This window comes from Populus trichocarpa, chromosome 11, assembly GCF_000002775.5.
Source record: "Populus trichocarpa isolate Nisqually-1 chromosome 11, P.trichocarpa_v4.1, whole genome shotgun sequence".
Lineage (NCBI taxonomy): Eukaryota > Viridiplantae > Streptophyta > Magnoliopsida > Malpighiales > Salicaceae > Populus > Populus trichocarpa.
In genome coordinates, this window is record NC_037295.2 from 7,969,991 (window position 1) to 7,988,687 (window position 18,697).

The 18,697-nt window shown below is 34.3% G+C and overlaps 1 long non-coding RNA gene across 2 annotated transcripts; it reads left to right on the forward strand.

Annotated features, from left to right (window-relative positions):
- Nucleotides 1–317: 317 nt before the first annotated feature.
- On the forward strand, nucleotides 318–4,307 carry LOC112323331 (uncharacterized). Of its 2 annotated transcripts, XR_002976754.2 has the most exons (7): nucleotides 318–719; nucleotides 1,271–1,352; nucleotides 1,457–1,539; nucleotides 1,922–2,003; nucleotides 2,093–2,212; nucleotides 3,536–3,646; nucleotides 4,043–4,307. It is a non-coding gene; the product is annotated as an uncharacterized LOC112323331 (long non-coding RNA). The 2 variants fall into 2 exon arrangements; XR_002976753.2 differs by lacking the exon at nucleotides 4,043–4,307 and having other exon boundaries at nucleotides 3,536–3,938.
- The last annotated feature ends 14,390 nt before the right edge of the window (nucleotides 4,308–18,697 follow it).

The window sequence follows — 18,697 nt, forward strand, 5'->3', positions numbered from 1 at the left end:
CAAACAATTTAGTTAACTTGATAAAACTCAAAATATAATTAAATCAATTAAAAAAATTAAAAAATACACACTCAAACTCCAATTGGTAGGCTTTGAAAGTCATCAATGTTTTACATTGCAATTTAATTTTATTTTAGAAAATTTTAAATTTTTTTATTTTTAAATTACGATGGTATATTAATATAAAAAATAAAATTTAAAAATTTAAAACTCATTTTAAAATATTTTCAAACAAAAAAACAATTTTTAAAAAATCACTCCTTAAATTTTTTTTTTTATATATATAAATGATCAATAATTAAAATTAAAAGAAAAGGACTTTGATCGACGATCTCCTTTATTTGGTAATCAGGGTTTAAGCCTCAGGAGGAAGCATTGAATTCAGCAACAGGAATCGAATTGGTTTCCATTTTTGGAAATGGAAGGGAAGAATCCAGTGAGGCTTACGTTGGGAAAGCATTCTTCACTAGCTCCAGAGCGAGAACCAGAAGAATCTGATGTTGATGTGGAAGGAATTGAACCTGGATTGAGGCTGATGTATTTAGCTAATGAATGAGGGATAAAAGAGGTGTTGTTGTTGAATTCTGATGTGTGTTTGTTAATTTTCCTGATGTTGATGATCGTACTGCTCTTCATATTGCTGCTTGGCAAGGCTTTACTCAAGCTGTTTCCGAACTAAAGCAGGCCAAATTGATCTCAAATATCGCTGGGGCAACACTGTAAGTATTTGGATAGTAAATTGTGTTTTTGTTAATTGGGTTTCTTGGAATTGTTCAAATAGTTGTGTTTATAAGAGATTGCTAGCTTGCTAATCTTTTTATAACGGGGTTGATGATGACGTTGTTCCGCGGAGATTTGAGTCTGATTTCTAAACTGTTTTGATTTTAGAGTAACAATGAGCTGCGTGCTTATGGTTAGATACATTATGTGGATTATAAAGTTAGAATTTTGGATATGGATTACTGTCATCTTAAAAAAAATTGTTTGTTAATTTTGGGGATGCTATTTGAATTAGTCCTGGCAATTTGCACAAGCATTTTGTTTTGAGATGAGGGATTTTCAGATTGCCTGTTAAGATTGGGTTCTGTTGCTGATGCTATGTATTCAGATATGGGTTGATTAAACTCTTGGGGTGCATGGAGAACATTATAATTAAGAGCATTCTTGGGGTTCTTTTAAGGGATAAAATGCAGTATTTGGTTTGGTGTTTAACTAAAATTCGGTAAAAATCATAGTTTTTTTTTTTAGTTAACTAATGTTGCTTAAACAGCTTCTTGCAGATGCTATATATATTACAAAACCACGATGTGATTAAACTTTTGGAAAAACGTGGTGCTGGTGCAAAGCCTCTAGTATGTTTTCAGTTTTTGTTGTTTATATGAGATGCTGTAGTGTACTTTTTTGGCCTTCTTTGGTTTGGTTTTGTTATGATGTTTGGGTGGCTTTGTTTATCTAGATGGCTCTTATGCACGTGAGGTCCTGGAATACGAAATCAATCCCGATGAACTTGATTTTACTAACAGTGTAGAATTAACTAAGGTAACTTGTTCTCCTTGTTTTCTTTGCCAGCTAGAACTGATGAGCTTCTGTTGGCCTTGTGATGTCATTTTTTTTTTAATGTTGTGAAGATCAATATCAGTTTCTTTTATGTTGATTATTATTGTCAAGTGTTACAACTTGATTTAAAATATTGTTGATGATTTTCTGAGTTCATCTCTTATATAATTATATTTGTGGCTTTTAATCCCTCTACCATAAGCATTTGATTTGGGTAAGAATAATATGATTTGTTACTTAGGTAATGAAACATATATTGTAGATAAGATCTACGAAGTGAGTTTCTAAATCTTTGGTCTGCCTGTATTTGACCTGTTTAAAAGCACATTTCATTTTCAAGTTTACTGCATGAAATATGTCACAGGGAACCTTTTGTAGCATCATGGCAAGGAATTTAAGTTGCAGTTAAAAAGCTTGGTGAGGAAGTGCTTCGAGACAACGATAAAGTATGGTTTATTTATACCCTGAACCGTTTTTTTTCCTCAATAGTATTTGGTTGTACTTTTAGGTTCTCATGATGGTTAGTTTTGTACAGTGACCATTCAGAGATGAACTTGCATTGGTTCAGAAAATACAGCATCAAAATGCGATCCAGTTTCTGGGTGCTGTTACTCAAAGTTGTCCAATGATGAATGTGACGGTATATTTGTCTAAGGTTTGTTCTTCAATGCTTTTGTTCACCACTTGGAATAACATTTTTCCAATCTCATTCATAGCATATTGCTTTTTGCTGGATCTTTGGTGTTGTCAGATCTCTATTATTTGCATGTTATTTTCTTTGTTGACTGTTATACATCATCGCCAATGTCTGTTAATGTGGTTTTTTTTCCGACCTGCTTTCTTATTTTATAATCATGTATTTTTATGCTCCATTGAATTTGATGGTGATAAATCTGTTCCCCTGATAAGTCCTGCTTTATACTTTCACTCAGGTGGATAAGATTTCTTAAATAAACTAAGAAAGCATTAACAGTCTATTCTTGTGAAAATTTCTGCATCATATGTGATTGAAATTTTAGTAGTTATATCACTTTGTTTGCTTGAAGAAAATATTGAACTGAGCTTGAAAGTTGTGGAGCTCGATGTTAACAGATTGACAATGAATGCCTAGTTTGCCCCTCAAAAGAAACGATTTGGATTCCTCTTCTCCCTCTCTTTCATTGCGAGCGCTCGCACACCCACCAACACACATAGACACGCACACACTGAGGTGTTAGACTTGGTACCCAAACACAAAGAGTGATGTTGAAATAAAAAAGCAACATTTTCGCTCTCTTTTTTTTCAGTGTTCACAAGGTGCATTTTTTTTAAAATTTTAGTCGTTTTCATTTTTAATTCTAGATTGTTGAGATTTTTATGTTTTGGTTGAAAACTTCATTTTGTTTATATTTGAGTCCCTGAGTTTGACAAAAGAGAGAGAAAGTGATTGGCTAGCTATACTCTATCAATAAAAAAAGTCATTCTTGATGTTAAAGAGTTTCATTTAATGAGAAAAGTTTTATTGAGATATTTTTTACCTCTGATCTTGCCAGAAAAAATAGATCATGGCTCAAGATTGTTTTTTGAATTAGGGTTAATTATCATGTTTTTCCCTGATTAAAGGTTGTTTAAAGATTATATATGAGTTTTTTGAGGTTTATGAGTGTTACTTTAAATGTTTTCAAGTGAAAAAAAATTGAAAATGAGTTTTTTAAGTTACATGTAGTCGGGACCATATTTTACAGCAACTTTCAGGTGATCAGAAAAAAAAAAGTAGTAGACGTGTCTAGCCTCCTTTTTTAAGACAAAAAAAAAAAAATTGTCTGTCTCTTTATTTTTTTTTTAAAAAAGAAGGCCAGGTGTGCAGCCTTACGTTTCAGGCCCATGCATTTGGCCTCTTTTTTATCTTGTTTTTTTCCCATCATTTTTGATAAATTTTTTGCCTTTATACTTTCTACTACAAAGTTTTCTGAGTGTCAACTGATCTTTCATCTTACAGGTTGATTGAGGAGTGCTGGCATGAGAATAAAGCTAAGCGACTGACTTTCAGGCAAATACTAACAAGACTGGACACTGTTCATAACAGCATGGCTCACAAGAGGGCGGAAAGGTTTCTCCTCTCTCTGAATATGTGTGTGTGGTGATGGTGTACTGTACTTGAATGAGTAACCAAAATTTTGACATTACACTTTATCTGACTACCTCTAAAGCCTGCTCCTTCAAAGAGCCAACCTTTTCTGTGTTGAATGGCTTCAATGCTTTATTTTGTCCCTAGTGGAGTTAATACATTCCAGTTCTTTTCCTTTTCTTTTTCTGGGTTGTGTGGGTAGAAGTTGTGATGATAAAGCTTGGAAATTGATAATTTACCCAAATTATATGAATTGAACCTTCTCTTGAGAGCTGCATTTTTCAAGTTCTCGTTCTTTAAAATAGCGTTTTGTCCCTCCTACACGTTCCTGTTGTTGTAGAACTTTTTTTTTTTTTTTTGGCATTGTAACCTGTACAGGTCAGACCACTGACATGCTTTCAGAATCTGGAGGCAATGTTGAAGAAAGAGCGTAGTCTAAGCAGCTGCAGTTCACGTTCTACCAGCAGTACATGAATTTTAGTTATGCCAAAAAATTATGTGATTGTAGTTGTTGCTTCTGATATGTATTTGGTAAAAATTATTAAGAGTATTGTACAATTAAAATCAGCTATGACCATTGACCATAACCATAAAAGCCTCAAATTTATGCTTCTCCGATTGGTGGTCTTTGATGTGGCCAAAAGCATGGTGGAAGTAGTTTTCTTAACCAAACACTTTAGGTATTGTGGTGAGAGTAAAATTATCTTCCACCGTAATACCAAACAAGCACCAAGTCCATCTTTCTTTTTGGTGGACTTTCTTTTCGGTTCGATCACACGAACAAGTTTGTAGACTTGTTTATTTGGTTCAATCAAAGACTAATTAGGGAATTCATGAGGATTCTTACCTTTTCTCTTACAACTGCTTAGGTTTGAACCATTATGGTTAAGTTGTGATTAATGTAGTACTGAAATGGAGGAGAATGGGGTGGGGATTCCTGGCCTGGAAAAGCTTGAAACCATCTCTCAGAATGCAGTGGCAGCAAGTGAATGAGGAGCAATAATGTTTTTTTTTTTGTATTAATATAGGTGTTCGAGCCGGTCTTAATTAATTTTACACTTCTTATAATTAATAATTATATAAGTTTCAATTATATATATATATATATATATATTTTTTTTTTTTCTAAAACAACATATACTCCAAAGTAAATTAGGACATCATGGGTAATCATGGCTGGATGGAATACAGAAAAGGGGGGGGGGGGGAGAACAAACAGCAGGGTTGTCCAATTGGCTGTCATTTTCCATGAAAGTGACAATACATGCCGTGGATTTCACTTGAGACTGACAATTCATGGCATACCTCTACCGAACCTCTCACGTTTTCAAAGTCCAAACTAAATTTTTAACTAGTATATAGTCTTGATTTGTATCTAGAAAAAGATCGTGGACCACTGTACGGCAGCAAAAGTTGTAGAGAGACATGGAAAGGATGATAATGTTAAAATGCAATTATGTGGGAGTGCATTATTGTAGAATGTATGCTATTTCTCCTTCTCTTTCTCATTCAAGATTGCGACAAGTCCTTGCTTTGGGAAATCTGGAATCACATAGAAGCAAATACATATATATTACTTGGAAAAACACTCATCTTTAGCGGTTTGGTGACAATTCCACCACTCGCACCTAACTCTTTTTTTCAAGGATTTCTTCTTCTTTTTGATCCTCCTCAGAGGCAAACTATCTATGTAAGATTGGGATTTGGGATTTGGAATATCTTCTTAAGATTCTTACAACTTTGCAATCAAACTCGATGATAAAAAAAATATAGAAAAAAAACACTTATTTAACTATTATATCAACCCCTTTATATTCACTACAACTTGCTTGCAAGCTTGTAGCTGTTCCTTTGCTCAATTGCATAACCAGTGTTTGGCAACAAAGCCGGTTTGTGGAGAACCAATTTTGCAATCCGTTTTCTTCTCTGCTCGGAAGGAATGTCTCTCTCTTTTTTTCTTCATCGAAAAGAAAAAAGCAAGAAAACTTGTCTAATCAAATTCTGACATTATACTATCTATATGGCTATACTAGCGACCGGTTGTGAATTTTTTTTTTCTTGGAAAAGAATGTATATAGAGGCTTCTATGACATATTTATGTTTCTGTACGTTAAAAAATTCTAAGCGGAATTTGAAAAGTTTATGTATATTTTTAATTAAATAAATTAAAAATTAACTATACAACTAAAAACATTATGAAGCATGATCTTTATCTAACTGAAATTAACCAGTTAAATTCATGATTTTAAATTCAAGATTCGGGTCATGAAATCAATTGAATTCAACATATTTTTTTAATATTTATTTAATAAAAATAGACACTTATAAAATTAAGAACCAATCAAATATCAAGGTGATTAGAAAAAAAATCAAACCAAATCAAGTTATATTGTCCAATTAATAATTAACTAAATATTAAGTGATGAAATTGAATAAAATATAAGCAAGAAATTGGGATTTTTTAGGCTCTAACAACAAAAAAATTGACTCCAAAACCTATAATTAACTCAAATTTAAAAATCATTTTAGGCTCATATCTACTATTTCAAGTAAGTTTATGAGAAAACAACATCTAAGATAAGCTCTCCCTATAAAAAGAAACATACTGACACAGAAATTACCCTTTTTTGTGTTTAGAATTGGTCTCATATGAGATTTTTTTCTCTATCACTAAAATCTAACCACTTCCTCTTTTCTCTCTCAAATCAGAGACTAAGAAATAAAAAAAAATAAAGTTCGGGATCAAAATTGAATTTCATAAATTTATAGGGATTAAAAGTTTATAATTTTAAAAATTAGTGGATCAAAGTGAATATTTATCTTTGAATCTTATCTTTTATTAATAAATGTGCTTTAATTAGCTAGGGAGAAATTCATGCCAACCATTATTCAGCCTTATTCAATGTTGCAAGTTTATAAGAACAGACAAGAGCAATGTTGGGCCAGGATACAGGAGTTAAATTATAGCAGAGAGGTAGTTTAGTTCACTAAAAATTATTAAAAAAAAAAAACATGAAGAAAAGAAATACACTGAGAGCGCCATCATATCATTGCTGCATTTTTGAGGTAAAATCCACGACAAAATTATAGAAAGCCTGAAATTCTATGAGCTTGATTTGGAATTGCTTTAAAGTGGCCATGGACCACCCTTTTTAAATTGGTATAGATTACCCTCTTCCTAGTTTAAGCTCAATAAGAAATTTGACATGTCTTGCAGATTGAATTACAAAAGGGCCTCAAAATAGGTTTTCGAAGAGGATTTTAACAACATAAAATTATTCCTTTTATTTTCTATCTTCGGAGTTAGACTCAATTTCTTAAAACTAAATCATGTTAGATTGCACTTGATTTAATTAGTTTAAATTGTGAGAGTTTTAAAAATGTTCACCCATTTTTTTTTTTGTAATTTCTGATCATGAGATGACAAGGACACATAAAATTATCATTCTGGTAAATCTTTTTTTTTCTTGTATGAGTAAAAAAAATAAAAATCAAGCATCTAATTGCAGAAAAAAGAAAGGAAAAGGGGATCAAGGTAACAAAAGTGTGTTATTTCCATGTTTTTTTTTTGGTAAAAGTGTTGTTATTCCCACTTTATAATTTGTTAATCCTACTCTATAATCTATTTTTATTACTTACATAGATCAAAATACTTTTTCCTTTTTCAATGAAAATATTCTATTTTTACCTTTATAGATCATTACCTATCATCAAATTTAATTTCTTCTAAAAAGTTTGTTATAGTAAATATTTTTTTTGTTTACAAATTATTTTTTGTTTCCAAATATTATTCATAAATAAGAAATTTATTTATAAAATATAATAGATGAACTAAAATCTTGAAAACTTTGATTTTATACATTTTGTTAAAAAATAATATAAATCATATTATATGACCTTACTTAACAGCTTAAACTATTAAGTTAAGATGAATTTTTGACATGGTATCAAAGCCTTCATGACCAAGCGGTCATTAGTTCGAATCTCACCATCCCTATTTTTTTGATAAAAATTAAGCACAAAATAATATGGGCCTGTGCAAGTTTCAAGTCCAAAGGGCTTTCACCTGAGGAGGTGTTTTAGATAATAATATAAATCATATCCTGAAACCTCATCTAAAAACTTAAGTTATTGAGTTGAGATGATTTTTTGCCACATTTCTTGTTTTTATTGGAATCATTAATTTTTAAGAATAATGATTAGAAAGTAATATTTTGATAAAATATTAAATAAGATATAATCCACTAAGATTTTCTCATTCAGCATAGTAAATTATAGATCAGTCCCTCCTTTTTTGAAAAAGGAATTAAATAGTACTTCTAGAAAATCTTTCAACATCATCTGTTTTTGTTTTCTTCTCATTTTCTATTTCTTAAAAATAATTAAAAGAATGATACAGAGGAAGATACTTAAGGTATGAATGAATTTAAAAATACAAGGATTAGATGATAAAGACTGATCAATTAGTTTTAATAAATACATAAACCAACCTCTAATTAACCCGCAGAACTTCTTTTCTAAATTCATGGAATCCAGCCCTGTGGACGAGAACGTAATCAGTTCCTTGAGTGATTAAAAGTGGCTAAAGGTAAATTCCATATTAGGAAAGTTCCAAATGTGCAAGGAAAGTTGGTGCCTTGTTATTTTGTGGATATAGGCCGTATGCGACAAGGCAAAGGCGCGATGCATGAACACCTGGGAGAGGTAGAGGGTAAGAAGACAGATTTTTTCTGTCCACGATGGTTTTAGTTCAAATCAATCAAGTAAGTCCTCTCCTCTGGAACCTGCAAGTCACTCTCACCCACAATTATCAAATACTATCATTAATAACAATAATTATACTAATAATGATAAAAGTGCAAGGTTTTGCCAAAATCCCAAAACCAAATCCATCGTTCACGTTATATATATATATCTGTGTGTGTGTGGATCATATTGGGTTGTTTAAGATTTTGACTCTAAAATGGAACATAGCATGTTGTTTGGACCCTAGCCTAAATGGTTACACCCGACTTGGCTTGGATAAGTTTTTTCTATCTTCTCCGATCTTTTTTAACACTGTTCAATACCCATATATCTAATTTTATTTTTATTTTTAAGAAGTCTGAATATAATGTTGTGCCTTGCTATGCTTTTTATTTATAAATTTTATGCGGTATACATTTTAATGCAGGGTTGACACCACATTTCTAGTCAATAATCGCAGTGCGAGCGCACATTACATTTTACGCAAATCAAGTACCTCATTTTTCAATCAATAGTTATTTCTAGACAATGTATAATTGACAATCACTAATTTCTCCACCAATAAAGAGCCAAACACTACTATCAAGGATAGAACCATCATTTTCACCAATCAATTATCATTCAAATCTTCACATCCTGAGGTAATTTTTCCAATCTTGTACATTCTAGTCCTTCACCACCAACTTAGGCAATCTTCTAGGCTTTCTTCATGTGTATCCTCTTGTAATTTTGGATTTATTTTCTTGATTTTTTTATGGGATAAAAAATGGATAACAACATTTGTTGAAGTATTTTTCATTCATTTTTATCGTTTAAAGTCTTTCAGACATATATGTTTAAAAGACTTAGGGGAAAATAATGGTGTACAACAAAAAAGAAAATTCACCCTTATTGTTGTTTGGGCACTGACCTAAATGGTCGTACCTGATTTGGTCCAACTAGGTTTTTCCTTCTCCTCCTCTTATATTTTTTGACACACTGTCCAATACACATACACCTGAACTTTTTTTTGAATCACGAGGAGTCAGAAGTTGATTCCGTGCAACGTTCATGCACATAAAATTTTCTATGTTTTTTACTAATAAATTCTCTATAAATTCACACTTTTATGCATGGTTGACACCATAATTCCAGCCAATGATCACAATGCAAATCAAATGCCTCTTTTATCAACCAATAATTATTTCTATCCAACGTATTTATCATAATTCATTTTTATCCTTTCAATGATTTTTAAAAAATAGTCAAGACATATGAAAAAAAATTCAAGGATAATTTTTAGATCAAGCTTTTCAAAGTTTTTGGTTTTAAGCTGGACAAGACAAAATTTTTCAAAACTATTAAGGGATGCCTTTTTAAGGGTACAATTGAAAAAAATAAAAGGGCTAAAATTAAAAGAATTAAGGGATTAAGGACCAAAATGCTAAATTTACATAACTTAGGAGGTCCTATTAACCTAGACAAAGGCTAAATTGAAGAAATTTCCCATTTAATAGCCACTTTTGACTTTAATTGAAGAGAATTGAGGATATAGGAACCATAATGTAAAAATAAACTTGAAAGGGTCTATGGATTTCAACCAGAGACCCAATTAGGAAGTTTTATTTTTGTTGTTGTTCAAATCAATTTATCCTTAATTGCATAAATTGAAGTCTAAGAGGATTAAAGTGTAAAAGACATGCACTGAATATAAAGGGATGATATGATCTTTGGTATCCAAAAACAATATCGTTTTGTCTATGGGTATTTATATCTTGTCTCCTTGCCAAAATTGACTAGTCATTATTTCCTTTTTTTTCTTCCAAACACTAACCCTAGCGAGATCTATCCTTATTGTATCTGCTTATCTATAACCCTTGTTATGAGCTTAAGCCTTTTGAGGTCATTCACCCTACATGTTGTCATCGTTTACCTTGTTGTTCACCTTAATTTTAGCATCATTGCCATATTAACAACCACGACAAAGTCACCTCTCTATCCTTGCACCACACACTAATGGCTAATCCACTTTGTACCTTTGCTAAAAAACAATATACCTTTATCCTAGCCTTATGCAAGGCTGTCAGATTATCCTCATTGTTAGACAATGAAGATTTGTATGCATTCATTCTAGTGTCTAGGAGAGACCATGTGTCGTGTGTCTTTAGTTTAGTTTTCGCCTATAAATAGGCAAATGAGTTAGGGTTTCAGGGGAGGCAATTAGAGGGGAAAAAAAAAGAGAACGATAAAAAATATAGATAAAATTAAAAGTTTAGAGAACTAAACTAAGAAAGGGTGAAAAAAGAAAACCAAGGGCTTTGAGAGTTAATCAGAGAAGGTATGGGTTTAAAAACCTTAGACGTTTAACAACCCTACCCAATTCAGACTTATGATTCACCAGTTTAGATATACCCTAGATCTACCAATTCTTAGTTATGTTATTTTATGTGTATTTGCTTTTCTATTTCTTTGATTTGTGTTATTGAATGTGTTATTCCTGTTTTATTTATGAATGTGATTTTGTTTTGCTACGGTGTATGTGACAAATGCCCTTGCTTATGTATGAGGGAATTATCTTTTACATATTCATGTATGAGATTTTTTTGATTTGTTTGGTTTTGGTATGTGAATGTTTATAATGTTTAAGCTATTACAATTTATTTAACAAAGATGTTTTGAGTTAAGTAAGTCTATGTTGCTTTTCACATTCATGAACATAGGGCTTTCTGTCAATTAAAGACTAGAACTTTGGGATATCCTGAATCCCTCACTAATTAGTAATTATTAAACATCTAGTTTTATCTTGCTATCCATGGTTATCCTCTCATTTGTACTATTATTTTGAAGTATTCATACTATTATCTTTTTCATACTATTTGACCCTTTGATGAGCTTGTTAATGTCTTTTAACATGTGAATTTTGTCTTCTACATCTATTTAGAAGCTGTACTATAAGTTTTAGGTTTGTTTCTCCTTGAGTCAATCGAGTCTAAAAACCTCACCAAATCAGGTTTTCTAAAAAAACATGTCGATCTCCAAGTTTGTTCCTCAAACTCTTTATGTGTTATTATTTTTGTACATTTTGCCCGAAGCCTTTACATAGTGCATCTTGCTTTTTTTATGTTCTTATTCATTTCATTACAATTTGTAGCATGACTATGAATATGTTCAAACAATATGTTTTTTAAACCCCCTTATTTTCCAATGAAAAATCAAGACTCATTCATGCCTACATTCAAATTAGGCCTAAAAAAATATGGAAAATTAGAAAAACTAGATGGTATAGGTCCTATCTTATACCAAAAAAGGTTAAATGCTTGGATATAAATAACGATACCTTGGTCCATACTAATATGACAATTATAAATACCCTAAATGCTCAGCAAACTTAAGCTTCATCAACTTATGCATAAGTTGATAAAGTTGCTTCATAGGATAACATGTTGTGAAATGATTCTTATCATGCCACTAAATAAACCATACTTGTATACAAAAAATATCTTAGATATTGTGATAAGTTCTTAGGAAAGATAGCTAGTAAAGGCAAGTGCCTTTTGTCGCACGTGACCCGCGCGGCGTCGGCTGGTGATTTTTTTCGTTGTCATTTTGCTTGATTTGATTCGTTGGAGTCGCCACCTAGTATTTAATTGAAGGCTACTAGGAAACCCGGGTATATTGATCTTGTCAGAGATTCGCGGGTAAGGAACTGGTTGTGGTTAGGGAAGGTATTAGCACCCCTAACACACCCTACCTGAGGTAAGCTGCTTCGTGGCTTTGATGTGTTAAAGAAGTTTTAAAAATTCTGTTCTTTCATCAAATTTTAAAAATACGACTTACGTGTAAGTTCATAATTCTTTATCCGTGATCAAATCAAAATATTAAATTCTTCTTTATTCTTTGCAATTTTATCCTTAAAAAAAAACATTCATAAACAAAATACATACAACACATTCACTTTCACTATATTTTCTTTTTTTCTTTTCTTTTCTTTCTTTTCTTTTGGTACATCCACACTATAAATTGTAAAAAATTCAAAACTAAACAAAAATTACATTAGATAATTTAAAATTTACAAAATAGCCCCTAAAACTCCAGAAATTGCAGGGAAGGCCTTCTGCAACCGCAGGAACAGTGGCGGCGCGTCTCCCCACGTGCCACCGCCACTAGCGGCGCGTGGGTTCACGCGCCGCCGCAAGAAAACCCAGGCAAGTAGGAGGGTCGGTCACTGCTTCCTTTCTTCTTCCCCTTCTCGCCGACGGTGACCTGCAAAATACCCAAAAAAACGCAACAGGCAAACTGTTTTAATCTTCTTTCATGGTTTTCGGATCTGCCCCTCTCTCTTCTCCTTTAGATCTGCTTCACTGCAGATTGGCTCTTCTATGGGTTTTTCTTCTTCGCCTCCGTTTCGGGTAGCGGGCAGAAGGAGGAAGGATGGCTGCTGATCTGTAGGTGCCGCTGTGTTCGGGCCGCCGCTGGAGGCTGTTGGGTCTGCGGGCGCTGCCGGAGGGAGGAAGGATTGCTGCTGGCCGGTGAGGGAGACCGTGGGCCTGAGGAGACGGGGAACGACTCTGTTGGAGGTGGAAGGAGAGCGATTGCTGCTGTGGTTGGGTCTGTTCGTTGACCCGGAGAGGGAGGCCGATGGGTCGGCTGAGAGAGGAGAGGGATGATGCTGAGAGGCTGTCTTGGAGAGGGAAATGCTGAGGGGAGATGGAGGCTTGAGTGGTTGGTTTCTGGTTTGTTTGGCAGAGGGCAAGGGAGAGTGGGAGGAGATGGTGAGGCGGTTATAGTTGAAGAGGGAGCTCAGCCGAGGGAGAAAGGCTGGGGGAGGTGGCAACAAGGAAGGAAATGCAGGGGCTGGAGCAAGAGAGGGACGACTAGTGTATGTAGTGGAGGTTTTCTTTTCCAAGGGAGGGAGCGGCGGCTTGGAAAAGATGAGAGGAAAGGGAGGGAGGCGCCGCTCCTTGGAAAGAGATGGGTTAGGGTTAGGGTTTTCTTTTTTTGTATTTTTCTTATGTTTCAAAATTGCCCCCTTCTTTGTGTGTGTTGAAGACCAGTATTTATAGGCAAAAATATTGCTAGGTTTTCAAAATTGGTCCCTCAACTTCTTTTTTTTGTAAATTTTGATTTTTCTTATTTTTTTTGTATTTTTTGAAAACAAGCAAATCAACATCGACTTAATAAGGAAAATCAATGATTTAAAAAATAACGCGTTAAAAGTTGAACGCGTTCCAAATATCTTTGAAAATTTAAATTCTTTTGAGATGATGCTAAAAATGCTGAAAACGATGCAGATGTATTAAAAATGTATTTTTTGGATTTTCAATGTTTTTCGCTATTTTTGGATTTTTCTGAAAATTTATCAAAACATGGGTCAAAAATTGGGTAGCAACACCTTTGATGTAATTATTTTTCTAAAAAAAATTTTGAAATTTAATAAACCCAGGGATGTATTTTGATATACTCCAATTAATCAAAGGCTTTGATTGTTATTTTGCGAAGCATCCATTTTTATGCATAATGATAATGACTTTAAAGTTAGAGATAAAGTTTCAACTAAGCTCAGCTTAGGTATTTTTTGCACACATAATCATGTATTCTTGCATTAATGTATTTATTGTCAAGATCTACAATACCGGACTCAGGAGAAAATAGATGGACCATGAAGAAAGAACCCAATTAGAGATAAACTAATAGAGAGAAATTGATACTCTTAAAGGAAAAGTTGTTAGACTCACTAGCCTATTTGAGTGAGTTATATAGGTGATCCTATTAGGGGAGAGAACATCCAACCACAATCAAGTTCACATTGACGGACTGTAAACACCAAAAAAAGAGAGAAAAAAAATGGGGGTCCAAATAGCCCCACCGTTGCTGCCGATTTCTGAGTCGACGCAGTTTTCGTTGCTGATTTCTGAATCGACAGCGACTCAACCTAATTGAAAGTTGGGAAAACAATCAAGCTGTCTTAAGGAGCCGAGAGGGAGGGGTAAAACCAGTTTTAGACAGACTAAAACACGAACAAGAACACCTCTAACCCAACCCCAAACGCCCCACCTCAGTTTATATGAAGTATAAATGCAAAGAGAGAGAGAAGGTGACCCTTCCTCTTCTCAAAGTCTGCCTGCAGCAGCTGCATGTCTCTCTTTTCCTCCTTTTTCCCAATAAAAATTCAAACCACAACCAGCAAAGAATACCTCTTGAACACGTGAGAGAGAGTTGAGATCATGAATGAAGGTTGGGCAGCTACTTAGGGGGAAAGGAAAAGGGGCTAAAACGGGGGGAGGAAACTGATAGAAAAAAAAAAGAACCGAGAGAGGAAGAAGAAAGGGGAAAATAGGAGAAATAAAGAGGGAAAATACTACCAAACTGTCCAGACCTACTTAGATTTGAAAGGTATGGGTCATGTAGTCTCCTTTTGCCCCTTGTTCTTCAAACCTAGAACTGAAAATGATGAAGGATCCCTAAGAAAAATTGACCTAAACCCCCTAAGCTAATTGTAAAGGAAACTGAAAACAACTAAGAGGACAAGCAACAAAGATGAAATGAGGCCGATTCCTAGAGCATCTTACTAAGGATAATGAATAAAATGGAAAGAAAAAAAACTTGGTAGAGGGTCTGCCACAACAATGGGGCTGGCCGAAATGCATTGTATAAGAAGATGCATGTATATGTTCATGTTAAAATCATGTGACTCTGCTGGGATTGGATGACAGATGTGTGTTAAAACCATGTAACTCTGCTGGGATTTGATGATATATTATGTGCTAGAATTGAGAATGCATGTGTGTGTTCATGTTAAAACCATGTAACTCTACTAGGATTTGATGATATATTATGTGCTGGAATTGAGAATGCATGTGTGTTTTCATGTTAAAACCATATAACTCTGCTGGGATTTGATGATATAGTATGTGCTGGAATTGAAAATGATTGTGTATGTCCTGCAACGAATTTGTGATTCGTTGCCGAAATTAAGTTGTCTGCAACGAATTAGCATTCACTGCCAAAAATGTGTTCCACAATAAATTTGTGATTCACTGCCGAAAATGAGTTGTTTGCAGCGAATTAACGTTCGTTGCTGAATTATGTGTTCTGCAGTGAATTTGGGATTCGCTGTTGAAGTTGTATTGTCTACAGCGAATTAACATTCGCTGCTGAATTGTGTGTTCTACAACAAATTTGGGATTCACTGCTGAAGTTGACTTGTCTGCAGCGAATTTGTAATTCGCTGCTGAAATTGAGTTGTTTGTAGCGAATTAATGTTCGCTGCCGAACTGTGTTTTCTGCAGCGAATTTAGGATTCACTGCCGAAGTTGTATGGTCTGCAACAAATTTGAAATTCGCTGTCGAAATTGAGTTGTTTGCAGTGAATTAACATTCGCTACCGAATTGTGAGTTCTGCAGCGAATTTGAGATTCGCTGCCAAAGTTGAATTGTCTGTAGTGAATTTGTGATTCATTGTCGAAATTGAGTTCTATGCAGCGAATTAACATTCGCTGCCCAATTCTGTGTCCTGCAGCGAATTTGAGGTTTACTGCCGAAGTTGTATGGTCTGCAGTGAATTTGAAATCCGATGTCGAAATTGAGTTCTTTGCAGCGAATTAACATTCACTGTCGAATTGTGAGTTCTGGAGCGAATTTGGGGTTCGTTGCCGAAGTTGTATGGTCTGCAATGAATTTGAAATTCGCTACCAATATTGAGTTGTTTGCAGCGAATTAACATTTGCTGTCAAATTGTGTGTTCTGCAGAGAATCCCAAATTCGTTGCAGAAATTGAATTGTCTGCAGCGAAATTGTAATTCGCTGCTGAAATTGAGTTGTTTGCAGCGAATTAACATTCGCTGCTAAATTGTGTGTTTTACAGCGAAATTATGATTCACTACCAAAGTTGTATTGTCTGCAACGAATTTGTGACTCGTTACCGGAATTGAGTTATCTACAGCGAATTAGCATTCGCTGCCGAAAACGTGTTGGCTGTAGCGAAGTAGCATTTGCTGCTGAAATTATGGCGCCAACAGCGAAACAGTTTTTGCTGCCGAATTGGGCAGCCTATAGCGAACCAGTTTTCGCTGCCAATTTCTACAATAGGCCTCCCAAGCATAAACGACTCAAATGCTTGCAACAATTTCATTGTATGATGGTGTAAAATGTGAAACACTTGAATGTGAACATATGAACCCTTGAAATAAGTATGGTGATGAATGTGATTCAAAGATATAAATGTACTGATTTGTAACCATTAATGTCTTAGGTGGTACAGTCGGGATCAAACCATCGTTAAGACAAGGACAAACCGCAGGTGGAGCAGGTAGGTGACTTTCACCTTTCTTTTTCATAACGTTGAATTATAAAATACTTTATCATGAATGTTACCGTATTGTGTTAGTACATATATCAGATTTCCAAATGCTTAAATGTTGACAAATGATTGATTAGCTTCGGCTAATGGCATCCGAACGGATGACCGGGACAAACGATTGATTAGCTTCGGCTGATGACATCCGAAGTGGATAGCCGGGGCGAGTGAACGGTTAACCTCGACAAATGATGCCTAGAGGATAACCAGATTTAAGATTATGGCTGATTGCAAGAATTGGTGCATTTATATGTACTACAAGTCATTCATACCAAGTACATAAAGGAACTACAAATGTCACGCTTCAAATATAGGATAATGTTAATGCTTCATTAAACTGCCATACTAATTTTTATCATTATTGTTATTAAGTAATCGCATTCTTATAAATGTTTTGTACTGCAGCAGGGACGTCACACCAATGAGGTGCCTAGGAAACCCAATATACGGGAACCTACTTTTGCAAGGAATCGTGTAGTTGCATTCTAAATCACGATGTATTTTGTATGAATCAATGTACTAAATGTATATGTATTATTAGATCCTTTTTGTTTAAATTTGTGATGGCTATTAGTAGGATAGGAACGCAATTTCATGTCTATGTATGTATATTTTTATTGTGAACTTCTAATCATGCAAACATAATAATATGTGTTTATGTAAGATTCACTTTTAAATGAAATGTTGATTGTTGTTGGTGTATGGATTGTATCTTGATGATGTGAGGGAACATGTTCGCCAATTGCCGACACGATGTGTGTCAAATGCATATATATATATATATATATATATATATATATATATATATATATATATATATATATAACAGAATAAGCAGAGTATTCAGTACGTGGCGTTGTTACACCTGAGAATGATCTAAAAGATCGGGTCACAGGTTTCCAGCCTATATACTGATTTTATAAAAGAACAAGAACAAAAAAAAGAGGAATATAAACAGATTTCTGATGCGAATGAACAAGGCAAGACCAACAATGTCAGGATCCTTGATTAAACACACAACATACTTTAATATAACAAGAATAAAAAAGAATAAGAACATATATAACAAGAATGTAGATAAAAATAAGATTGGCTTACTTAAATTTGTAAAGAAAATTAATACAGGAGATATTGGTTACAGAGGAGAATGGAGATGGGTTACAGATATGAGTTACAGGGGAGAGTAAAATTTTCTGGGAAAAAATTGGTCCCCCTGCTAAGGATTTTGGAGTGGCCTTTTATAGGCAACTTGGCATGGAAGAGGCCAAATCGTCCTGTTGGAAAAACTCTTCAGCACCCATGTGAACCCATGTGGCATTTGGCAGAACCTATGTAAGCCCATGTGGTATTGTCTGCCTTGATTGGATGACGACAAAATGGAAATTGTCCATGTTTTTGGTGAAACTTCATTTGTTGTCGTTTTGCCACCGACACTTGATTTGTTGGTTTGTAATAGCATGTAATTTTTGTAGAAAAAGGCCTAAAACAGACAGGCCTAAAAATAAAAAGGACTCAAAACATATGAGTCTAAAAAGATGGGCTCTAAACAGATGAGCCTGAAAAAGCCTGAAATACTTTTTTTTTTTAATGTCGTTTGATAGGTGGTAAGATACCAAAGCAGTCATCTTCATTATCATCTCCAAGGGAAATGGCAGGAGATATCGAGCCAGATGAGCTGGAGTGGGACAAGACTGTTTTTGGATCTTGGCTTTGTATAATTTCTTGTACTATTTGTAGATATTCTTATTCAGTTCTAGCAGAGGCAATGAGAGCTGCCGTTTGAGCCTTTCGGGCTAGAAACTTTGACTGGGGATGATGATCAATGATGGGAGCAGTTTGATGTTTTTGTAACCATTCCGTAACAGCTAATTTGGAACTTTTGGACTCAGCTGCAAAGGAATCCCACCATTTGATTTTGAATTTTCAAACAAGTACTGGATGTCCGTTTTGTA